This window comes from Lygodium microphyllum, chromosome 8, assembly GCF_053477565.2.
Source record: "Lygodium microphyllum isolate KBCC chromosome 8, Lygodium_microphyllum_v1.1.10, whole genome shotgun sequence".
In the NCBI taxonomy this organism is placed as follows: domain Eukaryota; kingdom Viridiplantae; phylum Streptophyta; class Polypodiopsida; order Schizaeales; family Lygodiaceae; genus Lygodium; species Lygodium microphyllum.
In genome coordinates this window covers 25,489,764-25,502,075 of record NC_141142.1, presented here as the reverse complement: position 1 = coordinate 25,502,075, position 12,312 = coordinate 25,489,764, and the positions used below count along the sequence as shown (strand labels likewise).

The 12,312-nt window shown below is 40.2% G+C and overlaps 1 long non-coding RNA gene across 1 annotated transcript; it reads right to left on the bottom strand.

The window, feature by feature from the left end:
• Positions 1-4,173: 4,173 nt before the first annotated feature.
• Positions 4,174-4,579, bottom strand: LOC148032072 (uncharacterized). Its single transcript, XR_015691776.1, has 3 exons — positions 4,507-4,579; positions 4,309-4,410; positions 4,174-4,216 (listed from the first exon to the last, which is right to left on the bottom strand). It is a non-coding gene; the product is annotated as an uncharacterized LOC148032072 (long non-coding RNA).
• Positions 4,580-12,312: the final 7,733 nt, after the last annotated feature.

The following is a 12,312-nucleotide window of genomic DNA, read 5'->3' as shown; positions in this document are numbered from 1 at the left end:
CATTGTTAGTGGTATTTCTAAAATAGGGCACTAGTTTGGATCCACTGGAACTAGCATTCCATTTCTCATGAATTTTTTATCACGTGTTGGAGCATCTTGTTGTCCTGCCTTGGCAAGCCATTTTTTCTTTCCATCTTTCCCTTTCTTCCTAGTTTGCATGCAGTATATGCACAGAAATTTTGCATTTGTTACATCTGATAAACCAAACATACACTTTAATGTTTTTAAATCACCTGCAAGATGCCATTCAACTTGATAGTCCCCAAACCCCTCGATGTGTAAAATTGCTCCATTATTTTGCTGTTGAATAACATAGGCTATATTAGTGAGGTTAAAAAAAAACTTTAAGTACTTCATGGTCCTCCTTTGGTACTTCAAATGTTGCAAGCCACCATATTTCATTCTCTGACTGTACACTGAAGTATAAAGGATGGTTTTCATTGATGTTGGGATCCAATGCTCCATTCATAAGTGTTATACTCACACGTTCAAGTTTTCGCCCCTTAATAATCTCACTCTCATCAAGTTTGAGGACAAACTTAAGCTTGCCTCTACATTCTTCCATAGATATATTGTAGAACTTGACCATAGTAATTTGAACCCTACATATATCCAATACAAAGTTGTTGGATGCATTCAATACAAATGCAACTTCTTTGGAACCATACTTCAATATGTGTGTATTTTCCAGATGTGTTGGCTCACCAATTAGTTCTAAAACTTTCTCATTTAGTTGTTTTTGAGCCTTCTTTACATGAAATGGTTTTGGCAGAGGCATTACTCGCTTAGTTTTGAAGACGTGCTTAAATCTAGTATCCAATTGTTGATAGAGCATACTATATGACTCAGAACTCATTCCCACCTTGTCACATAATCCCTGAGCATCTATAACAGTAAACAAGTTGCTCATATCCCTAAGATGTTCACTTGCGACACCATCTACAATATCCCTGAATTTACGATTTTCCAATGCATTTTTGAACATATCCTTGCTTAGGACTTTGGCAATAGTATCGTTCTCTACATGAGGGAACATATTTCTCATTGTAGCAGATTGAGCATATATTCGTCTATGATATTGCCCACTTCCTTTGGTTAATTGGTGAATTGGTTTAACTAATTAGATGCTCGACGTGCTTCTTTGGTTTTTAAAGTGGGCCCAATCTCCAAAGTTTTTAAAGTAGTTTTTTTTTCCATGCATTTCTTTCTTATTGCATTTTGTATCTTATTGCATCATCCCTTTCTATAGTTTTTTTGAACATTGGTGCATATTCAACCTCCAATTGAAAGTGAATATCTCTCTTTCTCTTGGTACGTCATGCACCTGCATCTTGTAAAGAAAAATATATGCCAATTTTAACATTAGCATTTACACCCCTTTGATTAATAGTAAGCTAAGGAGTCGATGCCAATTTTTTGATCAATAGCAAGAACGTCTAAATATCTGGGAGCTGCAGGTCACCATCAATCCAACAGCATGCAACTAATTCTGGATTGGCTCAAATCACATAATTACACCCCTTTGATTCACTATATCTGCGTTCTTTTTTACCTAGTTGGATCTTGTCTATTTCTCTTGATTTCAGTCTCATGATAGACCCTAATCAACCCCTAATCTACTTGTAATATTAGCTTTTTATCTACCTCTAATTAGCATCCAATCTTATCTTCTTTTCTATCCAAAATATTCTCTCTCTCCCTCTCTCCCTCTCTCCCCACTATATATATATATATATGAATTGACACTTAAGGATTAAACAACAACTATGAAGAATAATATCACATAGATTAAAAAAATAAAGATACGTCCATTATCACTTGATTGCTTGTAGTATAGAGTGTTGAAGAGGAAGATATCTTATAGCACGGTACTGAAGAGGGAGATTGCTTGTAGCAGGGTAGAGAGTGTTGTAGATAGAGATTATCTGATTTCAGCAAATGCTATCAAAACCACTCATGAGATTGCTTGTAGCAGGGTGTAGAGAGTGTTAAGTACTGAGTATTGCTTCAGAAGAATTCGTATGCAAGAAACCATATTCTGGAGGGAAGGAGAAGAGTACACAAAATTTCTGACAAAACTAGAGCTTTGAGAGGGAATGAAGAAATGCCCAGAAATAGGCATATACTTGTCCAAAAACAATAAAAATTTACAAGGAAACTCTTGAGTAAAAAAGGTGTCTTTGGCTAAAAACTAATCTTAAAATATGATGTGTACGTCATTTTATATCATCTTTAAACTTTCGCCCTTTTAAGAAGCAATAATCAGAATGATTCTAATATATTTTCATGTTGAAAAGTCATGAGGACATTAAAGTGTCGTAAATTAATGATTGGCTCCGTTTTTTACAAAAAATAGAATTGTATTTTTTTAGTTATGAGGATTTTGAGAAAAAGTGACCTTATCCTACAGTTTGAGAATAAAATAATGGGTAAAATCTATTGAAAATACAAATACGAGATTTGCTTGATTGTAGAAGATCTCTTATTCTAATATTATTTTGGAATCTCTTTTTAGAGAGAGAGAGAGGTGAGAGAAACCCCTTAAGGGGAAATAGAGAGAGTCCATATTTCTCCTAATAATTTAGCCCAAATTCAAAGCTTCAACTAAAGGTTTCATGACAATCATTGTTTCTTTCTTTCTTCCAGCTTAATCCAGCTTATTCCACGCTTGTTGAGAAGCTTCCCAAGGCTTAGCTAAGCCTTGTTGAGTGCTTATTGAGTTGAGGAGAAGTCATTTTATCCATTTTTGAGTGGATATACAGTATGTTGTAGAAGTCATGGACTATTATGACAGCTTGACAACACTACCATATTATTTTGGCCATAACTTTTGTATCTAGTATCACATTTAGGTATTCTATATCTAGAAACAAAGAGTGTGACGAGATCTATAAATTTGGACACTCATAAAATTGATTCTATGCAATTTTATGTTCTTTGTTCCACATAGAACAGAACTATTCTGGTTTAGATAGTAAATAGTAAATTCCATAGTGCATATTTGATGCTTTAAGGATACTATTTTGGTGCCCAAATGGTATGGTTATACTTTGGGCTAATTTGAGCACACATTTGGCTCACTTTTCTTAGTGATTTCATTGTTGTAATAATAGGATTGAATGCCATTTATCTTGGAGAAGCATATATTCTATTGTCACTTGATGCTTTCGGGGCTTGGTATTGATACCCAAATGTTCACTTGACACTTGGGAATGCTTGACACATATCTTAGAATACTTATGGACTTCAATTTCTTGCATTCACTCAATTTTGACTATCATAACCCTACTATTCATAGTGGACAACAAGCAATTATCTAATAAAGATTATGCTCATTATGCTTTGAAGCTACTCAGGTATAACATATTGGATGTACGGACACTTTGGTTGTCATGTATACCTATGGGTATGTTTATGATATGCTCCTAAGCCGAGATTGGAGCTTGGATGCTTTGACATTAGCTATCATTCCTATCCTTGGATGCTATTGGACGCTACAGTCAAAGTCTTGCCGACTACTTAGATTCAATGCTTTCGGGGATATATGCTCTATGAATCTTGGATACTCAGATGTCATCCACATGATGTTTTGAGCTTCACTTACTCATTTGGCATTTCACTTTTGCTTCAATAGGAGCTACTCGACTTTATGTACCAAGTCACATTGGCACTCACTACAAGATATAGACCTTATAGCGACGTTTAAAGCGACGAAAATTCAAACAACAAAATTTGCCCCCGTTGTCGCAAAAAGCGTCGTTATTGACGACGCCATAGAATCATCGCTATAACCGTCGCTATATGCGTCGCTATATTCGTCGCATTTGCGACGCATATAGCGACGGTTACAGAGAATTTGCGACGCTGATAGCGACGGCAATAGCGACGCGTGCAGTAAATTTGCAATGCAAATAGCGACGGTAACAGAGAAATTTTTTTTTTTGTGGCAATAGTTTCTGCACTGCTTCATACAAAGCGTTTGCAAACAAAAAGAATGTATACTGAAATCATAAAACTGATGGATGAAATAAATACATGATATCGCATAAAATGCGATTGGTACAATCATAAAACAATATCACTAATACATAGAAAATGTCTACATAGATCGGGCGACTAAAAACTAAAGGTATGTGAGCTCTAAGGATCCAAGGGCGAGCTACAAATCGTTGTCCCCCGAAAGCTCTTCCCGCTGTAAAGGAGCATCAAACGGATTCTGCAGAAAAAGAAACAACATATCAATCCACCATACAATAATGCATTCAAATATCTCATGGTAACTACGGACAAGAAAGATGAGTGACTTACTGGGCTGCCGCGTCTATACAATCGGTCGATCAATGATCTGAGACCGTGCCTCTCCGCATATCGAGTCTCAAGGCCTTGCGGATAGCGATTTGTAATGGAGTGCTGCAAAGAAAACAAAATGCTAACTGTTAGAAACATGATTGTCAGTACAAAGAATATCTCAAAAAAACAAATAAGCAAAACAAAAGAGAATCTTACAAAGTCCTCCAAATATGTCCTGTGGCTGCCACTCCCAAGATGATGTACCGATCCGGCCTCGATTCGTGCCCTCGCCGCCTCCCGCTACTGACTCCAACATCCTGGCGAATTTGTAGCCTCCTCCCTCAGTCGGTGCCAGTCGTCTGCATCTAACCACTCGGGCTTTGGAGCCCCACTCTTGATTGCCTTGCGTGCGTCGGATCGTCTATGTGACATGTATGCACGCATGCAATCCATCATCCAGCCCGTAGAGAATCTATCCACTGCGGCTGGCACCGGGAACTCCTCGTGCAAGGATGCTACTATGTACTCCTTGCTCCCCTCCGGTATGTTCCTCCAATGATCCAGGACGTTGTGCCGAAAAACTTGTTGGCACAACTCCCTCATGCGAGCCATCACCCTCCTCCCCTCATCATTCATGATGATGGCTCCTGACCTGCCATCCACTAGGTATCCATAATCCCTAGGAGTGTGCCTTGTATGGGCCCTCTCCCATCTCCGTCCACGCTCCTGGGCATATCCAGGAGATCCCTAAACATCCGGTGTACCTCGAGGAACATCGCTTTGATCGTATACTCTCGCACCTCGAGGAGTTGACGGTATAACATACCAACATCGAGGTTGTCGGGGATTTGGATAGAAGATTACCTGTTCACAAACACTTACAAACCGTCTTCAAACCATTGTGACATAAACCATGTCGTATTACAATTAGCAAGCAAATGCCTAGTTGCACTTGTTCACAATGGGCCGGCAACACAAAGATGTCGCGCAAATCCATCCATTTTTTTTCGGAATCTATTTCGAGAAATCCAGATGGACCTCGTCGAACTGTTGCGCCAGCTCCTCCAAGTACCACTTTGAACCACTGCACGTCGAATATTATCATGGAGAAGCTACGGTAATCCACCGTAATAATACTTTGCAAATTCCCAAAATACTCCATCTCATCCACAACCGTGTTCGGATCCGTTGCTCGTCGCCTTGATATACCATCTTCTTCATGGTTCGTGACCTTCGAGAGTCTAACTGTGGCCCACACAATGGACATGCATGATAACCTGAGGTAACGAGACCTGCAAGGCGATCCACGACCTAGTGAATACTTGATTGAATGAAATAAAATATAGATATTACCGGCGAGAACAAAGGTCTGCTCACCTGAGCACTCTCCCAATCCCGGAAAGTCATGCATCGTCCACATGAGAATGGCTCGAATGTTGGCTGACCGCCGACCATCGCGCCTGCTCATATCTTGCACCGTGACACCCTCCTCCCACAAAATCTTAAGCTCATCGACTAATGGACGAAGATACACGTCCATATTTTTTACTTTGTAGCGGCCCGGGACGAGCAAGCTAAGGATGAGATGTCCTTTCTTCGTAGAAAGCCATGGAGGAATGTTGTAGTTGACAAGCACTATAGGCCATACACTATAAGAAGTCGAGCGCAGACCGAATGGGTTCACACCATCCATGGCGAGACCGAGCCGAAGATTCTTTGGCTCTCGCGCAAAGCCTGGGAAGGTAGAGTCAATGTGGCTCCATGCGTGCGAATCTGCTGATATTCGTTGAACTCCATCCGTGGACCTATTCTGCACATGCCACGTTGTCAAGCTTGCCATGGCAAACGTGCGAAACATGTGGTTTATGCGGGGGATGAGCGGAAAGTGTCTGAGGACTTTTTGAGGGATGGTTTGCCCTTGCAAGTCCTGTCGATACCTGTGAGCACCACACTTTGGGCATGTCTCCATACTCTCGTATTCATCTCGAAACAATATGCAGTCGTTGATACATGCATGGATGTTATTGTAGTCCATGCCAAGCTTCCGTAAAACATGTCGCGCATCATCACGAGACTCAGGCATGGTGTTTGCAGGTGGCAATATATGATATTTCAATAACCTGAAAAAATCATAAAACACCTTGAAAAATCTATCCATGTTTGCAATAATACAGTTTAAAAAAAAAACAATGAAGTCTGTGTGCAAGGTACCTGAATAACTCAGTCACACTCGTATCGCTCCAACCGTATTTTGCTTGCACACTTAAGAGTGCAAGCAATGTCTTCAACCGAGATACTCGACACCCATCATATAATGGTATGGATGCTTCCTCTCTGAGCGGGTCAGATGTCTCAACATCCATGGGAATCAATGCATCGATCATTGCCTCCATCTCAGGCTCCAAGATTGTAGGCAAGTCGGGAAGGTTGTCTGTCTCCTCTGGCATTGATGGTATAGATGGGCCTTGCGAGTGGTCGATTGGCTCCTGCAATCCATCCATCGCACGTCCACGAACTCTTCTAATTGGCCGCAAAGGGTGCACTCCCCCTTGGGTCGAGACATCACCCCCCTGGATACAAAATTTACCAACAAGACCCAATCTTATTGTGTATGGTTTTCAATTAGCTTGAGAGTACAATGCATGAAAAATGCTAACTTCAAATTACCGTTTGCTGAAAGTCTGCAATCGCCTGATCAATGATCTCAGATTGAAACTCGCCAAATCGTCGTACGTGTTCTATAGACAATCGGCGTTTTCGTATAATTGCCAACTTGCATTGAGAGCAAGGACATGGGACACGCTGATTAAGATACGACTCGCGGTCTTGAACAATAGGACCTTCTTCATTTGCCATCTTATCTACATTACAGCAAACAAGGCTTAAATGGATAGCTTTATGGAGATGTACGTCAAGTTGCAAGTTGACCATAAACCTTGCATTGTATATAGTAGTCGAGAGATTTTCCGATGTTATATCTCGGCCTTGTATCATGCTCAACGATTTATTTGTCCCGGTAGATAATTTTTTGTTATATCTCGGCTTTGAGTATAAGTAATCCATTTTAAAATTAATGCGCCCCGTCTATGAAATTTTATAACTATAGTAATAAAATTTATTTCAATCAATTCTACTCATAGTCATAAGACCTGAGAGAAATTATCCTATACTCAATTTAAGGGTTTCTTTTTCTATAACAATAATTTTGGGTTCATTTTGATGAAGTACGTGGCCGTATGCAAAGCACATTGCATACCATTATCAATATGTATATTATCTTAAATTTTCTTCCCTTCCCTCTCCCTCTCTTTCTCTCCCTCTCCCTCTCTTCCTCTCTTTCTCTCACCCTCACCCTCACCCTCTCCCTCTCATTCTCTTTCTCTCCCTCTCTCATTTCCTCCCTCCCCCTCCCTCTCCCTCTCCCTCTCCCTCCCTCGTTCTCCCTCTCCCTCTCCCTCTCCCTCTCCCTCTCCCTCTCCCTCATTTCCTTCCCCTCCCCCTCCCTCTCCCTCTTCCTCTCCCTCTCCCTCTCTTTCTCTTTTTTTCCCTCTCCCTCTCTATCTCTCTTTCTCTCTCATTTCCTAAACAAGCAAAAAATAAAGTGATTTAAACATCCTCCAAGCAAAAGGGAGAGGGAGAGATACAATGCACTCTCCCTCTCTTTCTCTTTCTATCCCTCTCTCATTTCCTTTCCCTTCCTCTCCCTCTCACTCTCTTTCTCTCTCATTTCCTCTCCTAAACAAGTAAAAAATAAAGTGATTCAAACATTAAACAAGCAAAAGGGAGAGGGAGGGAGAGAGAGAATGCACTCTCCCTCCTTCTCCCTCTCTTTCTCTTTCTCTCTCTCTCCTATTTCCTCCCCCTCCCTCTCCCTCTCCCTCTATTTCTCTTTCTCTTTCTTTCCCTCTCCCTCTCCCTCTCCCTCTCCCTCTCCCTCTCTCTTACTCTCTCGTTACCTATCCTAAACAAGCAAAGAAGAAAGTAATTTAAACATTAAACAAGCAAAAGGGAGAGAGAGAGAATGCACTCTCCCTCTCTTTCTCTCCCTCTCCCTCTCTTTCTCTCCCTCTCTCTCCCTCTCCCTCTCCTTCTCTTTCATTTCCTCTCCTAAACAAACAAAAGAGAACGATTTAAACCTTCAACAAGTAAAAGAAAGAGAGAGGGAGACTCACCAATGAGATATGGCGAGCGTGGGCGGCTTCTCTTTGCAACGAGGGCTCCTCCTCTCCTTCACGAACAACGATGGTGGCGGTGGCGGCGGCGGCAAGTCTCTTCCTCCTCTTCTCCCACAAAGCCTTGGCTCTCTCCCTCGCTCTCGCTCTCAAAAGGCGAAGAAAACAAAATGAAAACGGCGCTCTGGTTTCGGCCGCGCTTTTTTTCCCTGCGGCGTCGCAATTGGCGTCGCTATATGCGTCGCAAATAGCGACGCCAATTGCGACGCATATAGCGACGCCTATAGCGACGCCGACATCCGCCGTCGCTATTGCCCCATTCCCTTGTAGTGACTTGGATATACTATAGAGCATTTGGTTTATAAAGTTGAGCTTGAGCTTATTACAGTGAGATAGTGCGACTTGTTGTGACATGTACATGCTCTCTTGATATTTATTGGATGCACTTACCCTACCATGGGTTGATTTGATATCTTGGCTTGGACCTAGTACTTATGTCTATCAGGGTCTTGTCAGTGGTACTTATATGATTTTGGGTTCTATTTTGAGTTTTAATCATTGGGTTATGCATCTGGCAGTTCTCTTCATTTACATCTAAGATCTACCATGTATATGATATATATACCTATTGCATGTATGGTTTCTAACACACCGCAATTGTGATAGTATTTAGTGCTAGTTGTTGCTAGCTTCTTCCTTCTTGGTTGCTCACAATTGGTTGTTGATATTTAGCAATGGTTTTGGGACTGATTTGTAAGATATTACAGCATCCCATTTTGCTCTTCTATGCACTTTCTTGGTCTCATTATGGCTAATGATTCTCACAATAGTGCTATCTTCAATATTGAGAAATTGGATGGGACTAATTATAGCTATTGAAAGACCTAGATATGATAAGTTTTGGTACAAAAATTGCATGTTCGGCTACTCAATAATGGGGGTGCCAAATTGAAAACATTGTGGATGAGAATTCAGATAAACTAGATGAGCTATGCAAGTCCACAATAATTTTATCACTCTCTAAGTAGATTCACTATAATGTTGTAACTAGAAATCTAGCTGCATATAAGCTTTGGACATAGATTAAGAATCTTTATGAGAAGTAGAGTCATGTATCTCAAATGTAATGGTTGAAACAGTCGATGAACCTTTGCATGAAGGAAGATACTTTTATGTTTACACACTTGAATGAGTTTCACTCCATCATCAGCTATTTAGCTTCATAGGAGATTGAGTTTAAGGATACTTTACATCCTTTATTTCTGCTTAGTACTTTGCCTGAGTCGTGGGACACTTTTCATATGGCTCTATGTGCTAAGGATGGGTTGAACTTATAGGATTTTGAGAGTTCCCTCTTGACAAAAGAGGTGAACATAAAGAATGTGGATGCTTCCCATATGTCACATGCATTAACTGTGACAGGCCTGTAGGATGGAAATGGCTGTGGTAGAGACTCTAGTAGGTCTCAATCTAGGACATGTCGATGCAATAAGTCCTGTGACCGTGAATCCGATCTTACTTGCTATTATTGTGGGAAATCATGTCATATTAGGCCTCAGTGCCATAAAATACATGAAGATAAGCGCAAGGAAAAGGGCAAGGGTAAAGTGTAGGACAATGGTCACAGCATTGTGCCTAACAAGTCTAGTGTCAAGGTTGAGGAAGTTAATGTAGTACAAACTAATATATCTTATGATCTTATCTTGGTAGCTTCTTCTTTGGATACTTCACAATTGACTAATGCTTTGTTAGGATATGCTCAGTGTTGGTTAATAGATTTAGGGGCCTCATATCATGTGATCCCTCATAGAGAGTGGTCTCACTTTTATCATAATATGACTGAATCTGTCTATTTGGGTAATGACTTGAAATTAGAGAAAGTTGGTATTGGGGATATCCAACTGCTTTTTGATTCAGACAACATTTTTGCTCTTTATGATGTACGTCATGTACCAGCTCTCACAAAGAGCCTTATCTCTACTGGCATCTTGGATGATGCAAGTTATGTTGTCTCTTTTGGTGATTCCTCATGGAAGATTACCCGTGGGAATCTTATTATTGCATGTAGTGCTAAGTCTAGTATCCTCTATTCTTTGCATATATCTAGATCAATTGACCATGTTTTGGATGTGGTTGTAGTTTTACATGTATCTCTTTGGTATCGTTGCATTGGACACATGTCTTTGAAAGAAATAAAAATACTTACCAGCTTGTAGTAACTTTCACCCCTAGACTATAAGTGTTTTGAGTCTTGTGATCATTGTTTATATCATAAGTAGACAGGTAATACCCATAAAAAGTCTAGTATGAAGTGCATTGGTGTGCCTTTGGCTCTTGTTCATTCGAATGTATGTGGTTCCATGTCATGTCAGCCACCTGCTAGGTGGTCCAAAGTACTTTATCACATTCATTGATGATTACTCACATAAGGTCTAGGCTTATCCTATTAATAAGAAATGGAATGTCTTGTCTACCTTCAGCATTGGCTTGCTTTTATTAAGAACTAGTCTAGGTATAGGTTGAAATACCTAAGGTCAAATAATGGGAGTGAGTATATCTCAAAAGCTGTATAGGCTAAAATACCTAAGGTTGGATAATGAGGGTGAGTATATCTCAAAAGCTTTGAGTAGTTTTGCAATGAATGAGGTGTTAGGTGTCAATTGACCGGCCCCTATACTCCACTCCAAAATAGTATTGCCGAATGCATGAATAGGATGATTCAAGAGTGCATTTGCAGTATGCCTAGCTACACAGGCTTACCTCAACACTTTTCCACTAAGAGACTTACTACTATTATACACTTGATTAACTAATCTCCTTGCACTACTATTGATTGCTAGGTTGTAGAGGAGGTATAGAAACTCCATCATATGCTCATTTGAGCGTCTTTGATTGTGACACATTTTGCCATATTCCCATGAACAAGTGCAATAAGCTAGATCCTAAGTCTGTGAAATGCATCTTTCTTGGTTATGGGGATGCAAGTGAGATGTGCTATCATTTAAGGAATCCATAGGCTCACAATGTTATCCACAGCTATGATATTGTTTTCCATGAGAAAAAGATACATAAGTAGCTTAAGCACGTGGTTAAGGTACATAGGGTGATCTTTCACAAGAGGAGCCTCCTACTCTCATACAACTAGCTAGACATCATGCAACACCTAATACTCTAGTGGCCTAGGCCCCACCTATTGTGTGCAAGATCTGTCTACATTAAATACTCTAAAGCTAGATGTCAACCCTGAGTGCTTTATGCCCTCCATGAATTATGTTATGGTGACAAATGCAAGTGAGCCTCTCTCTTATGATGAGGCCATGAATAATGATGATAGTCACTCATGGGATAAGGTTATGCAGTTAGAGTTTGACTCCTTACACAGACTAACCATATGTGGGAATTGGTTTCTTTTCTTGGTGGCAAGAAGGCATTGCCATGCAAGTGGGTATACAAGCTAAAAAGTATCCTTGGATTCCCCAAGCCCACTTATAAGGCTAGATTGATAGTTAAGGATTTCAAGTAAGAATATGGTCTTGACTTCAATGAAGTCTTTTCTCTAGTGGTCAAAATGATTATCCTATGATTAGTACTAGCATTGGTTGCTCAATTAGATCTAGACCTTTATCAAATGTATGTAAAGATAAAATTTTCACATGGGGACTTGCATGATGAGATCTATATGGAGTAGCTTAAGGGCATTAAAGAAAAAGGCAGGGAACACCTAGTGTGCAAGTTGAGAAAGAGCATTTATAGCTTTAAGCAGGCACCTAGGGAACGGTACCACAAGTTTGATGCTTTTATGCATTCACAGAGATATAACTCTAGTGTTATGGATTTGTGTTTATACATG